Here is a 14268-nt window from a genome sequence, read left to right as displayed (position 1 = left end):
TCCAACAGTGCTGGACTTAATTAATTTATCCTTTTCTGATACAAGATCCTTTGTATATTGCTTCAGTCTGCTGTCTCTATCACAGATATGGAGATCTCAAAGGCCCAAAATGGTCTTAATTACAGGGAGAAGCAACTTCTCCTCTTGGGATCCTGAGCTTCTTCTGGGCTCCATGTGCAGAGGAGAGGCTGGAGAAAAACATGTTAGTGAAAAGCTACAACTACACTCCTGGGGTCAATTTCTGTAGTCTTTCATGTCAGAACATGTCAGGAAAAGGATGTTGCAAAAAGAAACTTCAAACACCATGGAATTGACTTCAATTGGGTCTCTTTGTCTCCAGAGTCTGTTGGAAGAGGTCAGCCAGAGCTATGGAGTTTGGTGTCACTCGAGGTTGGTGACCTTTAACTCTTGTGCTGCCTGTCTTCTAATGCCAAGGAAGCAATCAGTCTCCTTGGATTTTGCCTGTTTGGGATTTTCTGTTTTGTTTTTATTGATTTTTAAACCTGCCACCTCACCAAATTCTTCTATCCTTTGAATTAATTTAAATCTGGATTCCAATGGTCTTCCAATATGAATACTAAATCATCAGCAGAAGCTTGCATTTTATACTCTTTCTTTTTTATTTTTAGTCCCATTATCTCTTGATCCTTCCTAACTCTGGTTAGGACTATTTCTAAGGTTAGAATAAAAAGAAGTGGAGAGAGAGGACATCCTTGTCTTACTCCTTTTGTTATCTCAATTTTTTCTGTTGTATCCCCATTCATAAGCACTTTTGCTGTTTGGTTTGTGCATATTTTTTCTATCACTTTTATGAATTTTTCTTCAAATTTTGTAATTTCTAATTGTAATGTTATGAATTTCCAATTTACATTGTCAAATGCCTTTTGGGCATCAAGGAAAACCAGTGCAGTTTGTTTCTCCTGGTGTGTTTCATAATATTCTAGGATGTTTATTATAGTCCTCATGTTATTTTTAATCTGTCTGTATGGAAGAAAACCATTTTGATCTGGGTGAATCTATTCATTTAGAGCAGTGGGTTTCAACCTTCCTAATGCCGCGACCCTTTAATACAGTTCCTCATGTTGTGGTGACCCCCAACCATAAAATTATTTTGTTTTCTGTATTTCTTTGAAAATACGTCTTTTCCAATGGTCTTAGGCAACCCCTGTGAAAGAGTCGTTTGATCCCCAAAGGGGTCACGACCCACAGGTTGAGAACCACTGATTTAGAGTCTGTTTAATCCTTTCTGACATAATTGAGGCAAATATTTTATAATCCAACTGTTGTAGCATAAGTATAGGCATGCATAGGTATGCTGAAACACTATGCGGATCAGCTGTAATGATTTACCATAAGGTCAGTAATACAAACTGCTGACTCTGAAGCATTAAGTAGGGCAGAGGTTACAAACTGTTAACTCTCAGCACTAAGTAGGGCAGAGGTCACAACCTGTTAACTCTCAGCACTAAGTAGGGCAGAGGTTGCAACCTGCTGACTCTGAAGTATTAAGTAGGGGTCAAAAGTTTGCATGCTAGTAAAAGATTTATTTGCTGACTATGAGCATTCTCTAGGTTCAGAGGTCTGTGTAGCAGTAAATGAGTTACCATATACCATAAACTTGTACAACCATGATTGGTCCACATAGACCTTGCAACTCCACTCTTTCCTTGTGTATGCTCAATAAAAGAGGCCTTCAGACATTGCTCTGAGTCGTCTCATCCCTAGAAGACCTGTGTCCGTGTCTTCCTTCATCATTGGCCTTATGGGCGACCCGTGGAGAAATCGCATCTGGTGACCCCGACGTGATCCGTGTCGCCCACCTCATCTCACCCCCAGCTGGGAGAGCCTCGCACCCAGGGACGGCCGTCAGCGAACGGAGCACCCTCTCATTTCGTGAGTATGGGGTCGGGTTTCTCGAAAGAACAGGTAGCGCACTTTCATGAACTTCGGGATATGTGCAAATCTTCTAGTATAATTATTCAAGCGACGGGCAAGTCGCTTCCCGTTCCCCCCCCCCCCCCGAAAGCATTTAATTGACTTATTGACTTATGTCAAAAATCACTGTCCAATCTACCTGGAAAAGGGGTCTTTAAAGCTCTCCTTATGGATAAAATTGGGCACCTACTTCCATGAGGAACCCCGAGCCCCTCCGGGCGTTTTAACAACATGGCGTTTGCTTATCAAATGCCTCCAAATTCACGAGGAGGGTCTGGTCACAGTCACAGAGGCTGCGAAGCCTTTGCCGCCCCCCTTACCCCCCGCAGCCCTGCTGCCATACGAGGGCCCTGAAATTCATTTTGTGCCAACCGCCCCAGAAAATCCCTCTCCCCCTCCGCCATCGCTAGGTTGCCCTATGCCTTGGCGGAGCGCTTTTGCCGATGCTTTGGAAATGGAACAACAAGAAGGGGAAATGGATCTGGCTCAGCATTGCCTCCCTGTTGAGTACACACCTAACCAGGCTAATCCACAGGGGCCCCAGGTCCCGGTTTACAAAGCCATTTCTTTTAAAGCTTGTAAGACACTTAAAAACGCCGTTTCTCTGTATGGCGTGCAATCCCCGAACACCAGGGGTTTAGTTAGAAGTCTGTTGACTCCCCCCCCCCATGGTGCTAGCAGATTGGCAATTGCTATTTGGCATGATACTCACTCCTTCTCAATACGCTATATGGAATTCTGAATACTACAGGGAGGTTAACAAAATTGTAGCAAGGGGCCCTCTCCCGCAAAATGTGACCACGGAGCATCTTAGGGGGGACGCCGGTTTTGATACCGGTCCCTTACAAGCTACCGCTCCTTGTGAAGTACTGGACTTGGTGGGGCAAGCTGCGGTGGCCGCCTTGGAAAAGCTGGACGACGTAGGCAGCCCCACGAAGTCTTTCTCAAAAATAATGCAGGGTCCAAACGAACCATACCCGGAGTTCATTGACAGGTTGCAAAAAGCATTGACCCGACAGATTGACAACGTAGAGGCCCGAGCTGAGTTGATGTTGAAATTGGCCATGGAAAATGCTAACTGTGACTGTCAGTGAGTCCTCCGACCCATTGCCGCCAACCCTGCTTCCACCCTGGCCGACTTTATCAAAGCATGCCGGGTGGTTGGAACCCAGGCATACCAAATGGAGGCTCTTGCGGCAGCATTGCAAACAACAAGCAGGAACAGAAACTGCTTCAATTGTGGGAAGCCCGGCCACTTCCGTAGTCAGTGTCGAGCGCCACGTCAACAACAAAACCCCGCAGCCAGGGGGCGGGCGCTCGCCGTGACGAAGGAACTAAACCCAGAACGGTCTGCCCCCGATGCAAAAAGGGTTACCATTGGGCGAATCAATGCAGATCCAATCCAATACCAAGCGCAGACCAGGGAAACTAGATGTGGGGCCTTCAGCTAGCCCCACTACAAAGACTGAACCCACTCCACAGCGATTACCCCTTAAGGCCTCAAAAACGATCTCTGTCAGTCTGCCGGGTCATAATTATTTCCTGCCGCTATGCTCTGATTCTCCGCTGCCTTTGCTACCGCTTTTGGTTTTCCCCGATAGGGACTTTGTTACCCACGGCATTTTGGCTTCCCCTTTTCTAACTGATCCGAAGGATCTTACCTCCATCAGGTTTATCTTTACTATTAACACTCCTTTGACTATTTTGGCGGGCCAATTGGTTGCTCATGCTATCCCTATCACCCCGGCTATGCAATACCCTAACCCGGAGCTTTTTGCTATTGAACAGACCGTAAAAGCGGCTAAGCCATATGCTACTTCTTGCTTAATGGCCGACCTTTTACTGGCCTGCTTGACATGGGAGCGGATGTTACTGTCATTCGCTTGGAGGAATGGCCTGCGGACTGGGACACTGAACCTTCCCCCCTGGTGAAAGGGGTGGGGGATCCCAGCCCACCTGCACCAGCCGCCATTGGCTCACCATATCCTCTGCTAACACCTCCTCTGTAATTTATCTTAAACCTGTTGTTCTGCCTCTTCACGTCAACCTATGGGGACGAGACCTGATGTCTCGGTTGACTACCACTCTTACTATTGAATGACTCTGCCTTCTCCTCTCCGCCTTACCCTTACCTCTTCAACAGCAGTCTGGGTAGATCAATGGCCGATGCCCTTGGAAAAATCACACGCCTTAAAAATCCTCGTTCAGGAACAATTACAGGCAGGGCACTTGGAACCCTCTATTAGTCCATATAACACTTCAGTATTTGTGCTAAAGAAAAAATCCGGCAGATGGCGCTTGCTACAAGACCTGCGGGCTATTAATAAGGTCATACAGCCTATGGGCCCCCTGCAGTGTGGGCTACCCAACCCCAATCTAATACCCCAAAGTTACGATCTCATGGTCATTGATCTTAAGGACTGATTTTTCTCTATCCCTCTACATCCTAAAGATAGGCAACTCTTTGCATTTACTCTTCTTGAGCCAAATAATTCCATGCCTAATGCTCGTTACCAGTGGACTGTCCTTCCCCAGGGAATGCTTAACAGCCCCACTATGTGCCAGCATTACGTGCATCAAATCCTGTTGCCCTTCCGGGAATTGCACCCCCAACTGTTGGTGTACCACTATATGGATGACATCCTGGTGGCAGCCCCCGGCCCAAAGGGCTCAGTCAAGGCCATTTTCCCAGAGCTCGACAGCATTCTCGAACGGGGGAGATTGACAGTCACCCCTGAAAAAATTCAAACCACTTCACCGTTCTCATACCTGGGTCACCGCCTGTCACTGGCCAGGTCGGTTCCCACATTATCCAAGATTGCTCTCCCCAGGGTTGCCACCCTGGTGCAATTACAACAATATCTGGGAACAATCAATTGGGCACACCCCTATATGGGGCTTACCACAAGCCAGTTGACCCACTTATTTGCTGTGCTCAGTGGGGGGAAGCACCCCGCTGACAAAATTGAGCTGGGAGAAGACCAACTTGCATCCTTACAGCTGGTCCAGGAAGCGATTAGCAAAAATTGGGTGGACCGCTGCATACACAACACACCGCTTGAATTGGTTGTTTTAAATACCCCATTGCTGCCCACAGGAGCACTCATCCAAAAAAATGACACTAAGGCACTAATAGTGGAGTGGCTACATCTAGCTCACACTCCAAGAAACACTATAGTGCCTAAAATTGATCAGATTGCTCAACTGGTAATAAAGGGCCGTCTCCGCTCTAAATTGATGATTGGAAAAGAGCCAACTGTAATATAAGTTCCTTTCCCACTTCACGCATGGGAGCAATACTTGAGCACTTCAGAACCTTTACAATGGGCAACCAATGAGTGGTGTGGGACTGTCTCATGTCACCACCCCGAGCGATTTTCGCTTAAGACTCTTAATACAACTTCCGATCTCTGTCTCACGGCCTTGTTTGTCCGCTCCTTTGCCTTCCGCCCCCACTGTCTTTGAGGATGGGGGAAAGACTCATGGAGCTTGCGCCTGGCTGCAAAACGGCTCTTGGGTTACCAGGACAACTGGTCCCCAAACCAGTGCACAGCGCTCAGAACTCTCAGCCGCTATTCTTCCCTTTCAACACTTTTCCTCTGTGCCTTTTAACCTCATACTGGACAGCCTTTACGTTATGCAGGTCGTAAAGACTATCCATGAAGCCTATATTTCCCCTTCCACTGACCCTGCTCTATTAAGTCTTTTCTTAGCACTGCAACAGCTTATAGCTACTCACCACCACTCCTTTTTCGTGACGCATATTCGCAGCCATCAGCCGTTCCCTGGGCCCCTTACGATGGGCAACGAACGGGCTGATGCTGCAGCCTCCGCTCTTTCTCCATCAGCGGAGGTTTTTACCCTTTCACAATCCACTCCATGGGAGAGCCATGCATACTTTCATCAGAATAAAAAGGCACTAATGAAACAATTCAGATTCTCCGCAACTGAAGCTGCTGCAATTCTTCAACAATGCCCCACATGCAGCAAACAAGGTCATAGCCTCCCCCTGGGGGTAAACCCCAGAGGGACGGAGGCATGCAAGTTATGGCAGATGGATGTCACCCGGTTTGAACTATTCAAACCCTGGTGCTACTTGCATGTTACCATTGACACCTATTCAGGCTTTATCATGGCTTCTCCCCAGAGAGGGGAAACTGTTAAACATGTCATTAATCACTGCCTACGTACCTTCTCGGTGCTTGGTTGCCCTGAGGAATTAAAAACCGACAATGGGCTGGCTTACACAAGCTCGGCCTTTGCTGCCTTTCTTAAGAAATGGGGCACCATCCACAAATTCGGCATACCCTATAATAGTCAAGGGCAGGCAGTGATTGAACGGGCTAATCAGACCTTAAAAATTGCCCTGAACCATCATCTCGCCAGCGAAGGCTCTTTAAATCCTCCAAATTTACCAGCCATCCAAAATTTTCTCAACTTATGCCTTCACACCATTAATTTCTTAAACATAACGGGAGTCCCTCCCACGACGGCGGCGGAACGACATTTCACTGTGCCAACAACGGACCCAATGAGACCTCTTGTTTACTTCCGTCAGCCCCCTGAACCTGACTAGAAAGGACCCGTGAAGCTCCTTGCTTGGGGAAGAGGCTACGCAGCAGTACAACATGGTAACACCACCATATTGGTTCTGGGGTGAGGGGTCCACCCATACCACCCACCTGCTGTTGGACGCATCTCCGCCATACCAACTGCCATCCCGCTGGATTCGGTGCTGCAAAAAACCAACAGCCTCACCCCCTAAATCTGGTGTCATTCTGCAATGTACCCAGACTCTTACCCTGGTGATCCTCGTGTTTGCTGTCTTCCTCCTTCTGCTCCTGTTAAGTCACCATAACGCCGACGTCTCCACTCCACACTGTGTGTCCCGCAGAAACACCCCCCCTACAAGCAACTTCAACTGCAGCCAATGCATCATTAGAGTATCCAAAGGGTCGGCAACCACCAGCACGCTGATCTACTCTAATATCCCTCCCGAGGGATGTACTCAGGATCTCCCTAAGTGCATTTTTATCAAGACTGAATATAGTGTCTGTAAACAGGGCAATGCAGTGACATGCCACAGCCCAGAAATACTTACCAAATACAACATTACCATATGGGCCGGTCTCGGCATTGTTGCTGGGAACGCAGGGGCAGTCTACCTTGCATACCTTAACCACACCATTAGCTCCAAAGCAGAACAATGGACTATTGACATTTTTTTTTAATAAATGTTTTTTAATTTTAATTTAAAACAGGTACAGCATCTTTCTTTACATCTGTAGAAAATGTGTCAATCAATTACAGATAAGTTTTGGTACATCTCCTCCACAGTCAACCAACATAACTCATATTAACTCAAGCATTATTATATATCCATTTTCATTTAACTGTAATTATTATTTAGAAATATTAATAAAAGTAATAATCTTGAACAGTACCTGCCCACACCGGTGGGAAAAGAAAAAAAAAGGGCAAATAAAAATAAAAATTAAAATAAAAAATAAAAAATAAAAATAATACAAAAAAAGACAAAAACGACAAGAGACAAGGCAGGAAAACAAAACAAAGCACAGGTGTCTATTATATAAAAAAAAGAAGTATATCAACTGGTTACAACATGCTTTGGTGCTTCTCTTCCATTAACTCATATTAATTCAAATATCTTAACTCGAATATTTACCATATCAACATCATTATACCTCCAGTTTTAATTACCTATGGTTATTTAAACATCCTTCATCCTTAACTATGCCAAAGAATTAATCCATAACACATGCTGACAATTCATTTACTTATTTGTAAAATCCTCTATTATCATCAAATCCTCATGTCCTATTTTAGCTGAACATCCATAATATTTAATTATATCATATATCATAACATTTTCCCAGTATTGATTAACATTTGATTGTATGTATTTTATTTAGTTTTTTTAATAGTGATAATTATTGTAGTTAATACTCTTTATGTATAATCTAAAAATGTTTTCTCATATCCAATTGTTAGTTATCATATCAACTCCACATTATATACATTACTATCAATATCAATTATTATTCAACTATATCTGTTACAAAAAAGAGCAATTAGGTTTAGCTAGTTTTCAATTGTATTCTTCAATCTATCAGCCAGTTCCAAATTATATATATTACTATCCATATCAGTCATTGTTCAGCTATATCTATTACACATTAAGGTAATCAGATTTAGCTAATTTTAAATTGCGTTCTTCCATCTGTCAGGCGGTGTCTCTCCAATAGCAAAATCTTCTCAAACCAATTGCCACGCGTTGGATAAATTTACCAAATGTTTTCATAAGCAAATCCAGACAAAGATATCTTCGCACCTTTGGACTCTGAATGTCAATGATGAAATAATAATGTTGTCCCAGGCTTGTAAAATTTTCCAAATTAACTTTAATTCTCAAGGGTGGATTTTCCATTCCTCCTGCACTCTGTCTCTTTAAATGAGTCTTCTTTATAGCTCCCCCCCTCCTTTCTTCCTCTGAGATAGACCAGACACCATTTCTCACATTTTCCATTTGTATTTCAGGAACATTTAAACATTCAACAATCTCAGTTTTTACTTCATATTTTAAAATCAGATGATCCAATTTTCTTTCCAGCCTCTGATAAGAATCAAAAAGCTCTCTACATGCGGAAAAAAGAATCTGAAATGAAATCTTAGAGGTATTTTGAGACGCCATGATGTGTCGCAGTTAAAAATTGCAAGCTCTTTTTTTTTCCACAGACTTCGAAGCACTTTTCTTAGTCTCTTGCAGGCTGTGCAATCTTATCTGATCGTAAACAGAGCCAAGTAATAAAGTAATAAAAATGTCGAATCGTGACGGGCTAATTAGTAGAAAATAAATTTTACGATCCACTTAGGGAGAGTCAGAGGGGGGAGGATGTCGAGGAGTTTCTTGAAGCATTTAAGAAGTAAAGTAGCCACCAGCCATAAATCCATTAAAAAAAACCAATTCGCCGCTAAATTTTCCTATTCTTTTTGGTTTCAGTTAGCTTAAGCTTTTAACGCGGACAGTCTCTCTTGGATAATAAAATCAGCTTACCAGATGACATCACTTCTACCATTCTTAGGGGCAACCTGCAGTTTCAGTTAGCACGCAGCTAATCCAGAAAGGAATTGGCACGAGGAGTTAATACCCCCCCCCAGAGACTTGCGGGTGTCTCTGAGGTCCTGGGTCTCTCCTCACCTTCACTGTCGTCTCCAAGACAGCTAGAGTTCAAAGAACCCATCCAAAAATCCTTCGGTATAGAGGAATTTCAGGAGTAGCCTGAAACTCCATCTTCTCACTGCTAAGCCCCGCCTTCTTCCACCCACAATGGACTATTGACATTGATGTCTGTCTGGCCATGGACAAAATAGCCTTTCGCTCTTGTGGCTCCCACGCCTGGCGAGAAACCTACAAACATAACCATAAATATCTTTGCACCCGTAACATGCCAACCCCCCCCCTGAATACTTTCTTCACCCCTGCGCATCATGGGGAGACCCGGAGAAGACCATTTGGTGCTGAGTTTGTGATCACACTGGTGGCGGCTACCGAGGGTGCTACAACCCTTTGAACACAGCAAAACAGACTATTGAATCTTTCCGTCGGATACCTAACAGCAACAGGGTTTCTTTCACCCTCTCAAAAGACCATCCTAAAATTGAAGTCTACAGCCTGGGTATTGATGGAACGGGCAGTGATCCACTTACCTATATTACAATCACAATTGCCAGTCTTAAAGAATCCAGAAGCATACAATAGTCCGTTTATGACACCATCGAAAAACTTGAAACCAACGCAAAACCAATTGTCTCTGAAAAAGCTCGCAATCTGTTCCTAGAATTTGCCACCGAAATCGCCCAAACCCTGGGGATAACAAATTGTTTTGTATGTGGGGGCACAAACATGGGCGAACAATGGCCCTGGGAGGCCCTAGAGGCTGACCCAGTACTACTGAATAATCTCTCCCGGGCTGGGAATCTCACAATACGACCCCACGCTTCTGATACCACTTGGACATTGACTACCAACATTGTAGGCACCCACTGTTACTTCCGCAATGGTTCCTTTGCAGTAGGCACCCTCCTCTGCAAAGGCCAGTGGGCCAACTCCTCATGGACCTTGGCTGCCAACATCTCCCAGCCTGAGCAAGGAACACCAAGGTTTTTTCCTACCTTTCCTCCTCAACACGAAACTGGACTGCCCCAGTGGGGATGTATTGGGTGTGTGGAAATCTTGCTTATGAGTATCTCCCTCACAATTGGGGAGGCTCCTGCATTTTAGCATGGATTAAACCCTCCTTTTTCTTGCTACCCCTCACTGCTAGACAAAACATGGGAATCTCCGTGTATGATGATTGGAGAAGGAAAAGAGCCCTAGACCGGGGGGAGGGTTTTGGGGGGGTGCAGGTTAGCAACTGTAAAGATAACGAATGCCCCCCCCCCGAATGCATTATTGCTTATTATGACCCCGCAACATGGGCAGAAGATGGGTCGTGGGGTTACCGAACCCCAATTTATATGCTTAATAGGATTATACGATTACAAGCTGTCTTACAATTAGCCGGAAATCGTATTGATAGGGCACTCACTGCTATAGCTACAGCACAAGATAAGTTATGTACTGCGGTTTATCAAAATCGCCTAGCTTTAGACTATTTACTGGCTAAGGAAGGGGGAGTATGTGGAAAATTTAATCTTACAAATTGCTGTCTTCAAATGGATGAAACTGGCAAGGTAGTGGCCGATCTCACCGTGGACTTGCGGAAATTGGTTCACATACCCGTGCAAAAGTGGACAGGATTAATGGATGATGCAGGTTTCCTGGGAGTAATTTTTTGCAATTGGAAGCAAGCCGCCTTCATGGCAGGCATGGTGCTCCTAGGGTTTCTCCTTTTGCCCTGCTTAATCCCAGTGCTTCAAAGCATCATTCAGTCCACAGTAGAAAGTATGACACAGAGCAAAAACATTAACACAGCAACCTTTGATTCGCAACACAAAGCCCTGCTAACAGCCCTCTCCGATGAAGGACCAGAGGAAGACGATACTCCTTTTTGACTCCTCAAAATTTAAAACAAAGGAGGAGATGTTGTAGCATAAGTATAGGCATGCATAGGTATGCTGAAACACTATGCAGATCAGCTGTAATGATTTACCATATGGTCAGTAATACAAACTGCTGACTCTGAAGCATTAAGTAGGGCAGAGGTTACAAACTGTTAACTCTCAGCACTAAGTAGGGCAGAGGTCACAACCTGCTGACTCTGAAGTATTAAGTAGGGGTCAAAAGTTTGCATGCTAGTAAAAGATTTATTTGCTGACTATGAGCATTCTCTAGGTTCAGAGGTCTGTGTAGCAGTAAATGAGTTACCATATACCATAGACTTGTACAATCATGATTGGTCCACATAGACCTTGCAACTCCACCCTTTCCTTGTGTATGCTCAATAAATGAGGCCTTCAGACATTGCTCTGAGTCGTCTCATCCCGAAGGGAACTCGTGTCCGTGTCTTCCTTCATCATTGGCCTCATGGGCGACCCGTGGAGAAATCGCATCCAACTATAATCCAACTATTTTATAATCCCATGAGATGGGTCTACAGTTTTGAATTTTCTGAAGGTCTGAATCTTCTTTTGGTATGAGAGTTATTGTTGCTTCTGTCCATGATGCTGGTATTTTAGCTTCTTCTAGCGATTCATTGAATACTTCTAATAGAGGTTCTTCTAATATTTCTTGTGCATTTTTGTATAATTCCACCAGGATTCCATATGGATTTGGAGGTTTGGTATTTTTCTGTTTTTTCATCCCTAACTCTTTTATTGTAATTGGTCTGTTTATCATTTCTCTGTGTTCGTCTGGGATTGGATTTATGGTTGCAAAATTAGGTATTGTTTGAGCTTGTCTTCTGGTATGTTATCTTGTGAATAGAGTTTTGTAAAATATTTTTGGAGTATACTCTTTTCTCTTCTGGTCTGTGTTGAAGAAAAGTTTCATGATCCTTATTTCCACTATTCTATTTCAAAACATGTATTTTCTGTTAAAGGCCATAAAAGGTGCACCCAGAAAGCCCCACTGGAGGCGCAGTGGAAGTGGAACAGGATCAGGATGAAAAATTATGTCCAGGATTACAGTGTCATGAAGACTCTGGCCCATGCCTTGAATGCTGCATATTCCTCCAGGTCGAAGAGGGGAAGGAAGGAGGGAGAAAAGATCTTGTTTTAAATGTAAAATGCATGTTTTGAAACAGTGAAATATAAATAAAAGTTTATTTTGTTGCATCAAATCAATCAGTTTTGTTGACTAGTTTTATTATTATTTATTTATTATTTATTATTAAGTTTATTATGTCACTAAATAAGTTAGGTTTAGGGGTTTTGTTTTGTTTAGGGTTTAGGGTTAGGGTTAGGGGTTACGGAATAAAGATATCAATTACAGACAGTAAAATGTACTACTAAAAGTTTATTATGTTGCATCAAATGGAATAAAGATATCGATTACAGAATCAATAAATCAGTTTATTATGTCAGTAAATAAGATAAAAAGTCAGCAAGTCAGCAGTAGAAGCATATTATGTCAGTAAATAAGATAAAAAGTCAGAACTAGAAGCTTATTATGTCACTAAGATAAAAAGTCAACAGTAGAAGCATATTATGTCAGTAAACAAGATAAAAAGTCAGCAAGTCAGCAGTAGAAGCATATTATGTCAGTAAATAAGATAAAAAGTCAGCAAGTCAGCAGTAGAAGCATATTATGTCATTAAATAAGATAAAAAGCCAGAACTAGAAGCTTATTATGTCTTAATATTATGCTTATTAAGTTTTAAATTATTCAAAATTATTATGTCAACAAATCAATTAATTTAGAAGTCAATATTATGAGATATTGCACGTAGATAATCTGTACGTTCACGCCCTGCATATGTTGGCAGAATTGCAGCAAGACGTCTTGAAAGTTGTATATATTTAGATTTGCTGGCTGGTTGACTGTTGGTGATTCCACTTTGAATTTGTGTGATGGTTTGTTCTGTCATGTCTTGCTCATGCCGGAAATGATGAAGCAATGTGTAAATGGTTGGATGGTGGCATGCTACAGATGATTGGAAAACGTGATGCCAACCCTCGATAGAATTATTTGTTCATGACAAGCCATTAGCAACACGTTCTCGCATGTTCCACATAGTGATAGGAAACAACGGATTAGCTCTTCGATGGCGTCTCCATGTAATTATCAATGTAATCATAAATATTTTGTAGATTGTCAGGTTTAGTGTCATTCAGTTCATCGAAGGCAGAGCCAACATCTTCCGGAGGAACGAAACTCAGTGCAATTTAGCATCTTTGAGTACATTTTAAAGTTATCATCATCACAATATAAATTGGATAACCCTTCATTTTGTATACGACGCCATAAGGACTGACCAAGGTGAAACAGACAACCAAGTATGGTAGCATTTGGAAATACAGTTGTCAGTGCATTCATAGTTGCTATTTCAAAATCTATTAGAATGCTGTCAGGCGTGACAGAAGGTTGCAGTTCAATTACTTTGCGGAAAACCCTCTCATAGTCAGCCTGTGATTTTGTTTTCATGAGAACATATATTAGTGGAATTGAGCGATTGTCAATTAAAGAATTAATGGTAAATACCTGGAGAAATAAGGGCTTCGTGGTATTGTGGTGGAACCCGCCACAGGACGGGGGACAAATTTTAAAAAATCGGGACTGTTCCGCCAAAAGCAGGACGTCTGGTCACCTTATCCTAATTACTAAAAATCAGATATTTTTCTCCTGCTTTTTACTTATGAACCCTTCTCTGTGTGGAAATAATAAATATTGTTTCTGGATACTTGATATTCCTCTTATAAAATTTTATTTTATTTTATTCAAAAAGGTAAAATATAAGTTTTGGAAAATAAAACTATTACAAAGACAAAACAAAACTAGACAAAACATTTTTTTTTTAAAATGTGCATTAAAACAGACAAAAACATGCAGATTGTCCCCCAGTTTAATACAGTACAGCAATAATAGTTTCTGCCCCTTGCAAAATAGGCCCACAATTATAAACTACACATCTACTTGCAATTACTTGACTTGTCATCTATCTACTGTATATAAAAATTGTAGCTAACAGGCAATCCTGGCATGTATTACTGAAACCTGGCTGGGCCCGGAGGGAGGAGTCCCCCTCGTAGAGATGTGCCCAGAAGGCTTTCAGGTGCTTCATCAGCCGAGATCCCAGAAAAGGGGTGGGGGTGTGGCTATCGTTATCCGAGAGTCTCTAGTACCTCGTAGGATCCCTGCTCCGGAGCTTTTCG

Source organism: Thamnophis elegans, chromosome 15, assembly GCF_009769535.1.
Source record: "Thamnophis elegans isolate rThaEle1 chromosome 15, rThaEle1.pri, whole genome shotgun sequence".
NCBI classification, from domain to species: domain Eukaryota; kingdom Metazoa; phylum Chordata; class Lepidosauria; order Squamata; family Colubridae; genus Thamnophis; species Thamnophis elegans.
Note: the sequence above shows the minus strand (reverse complement) of the source record.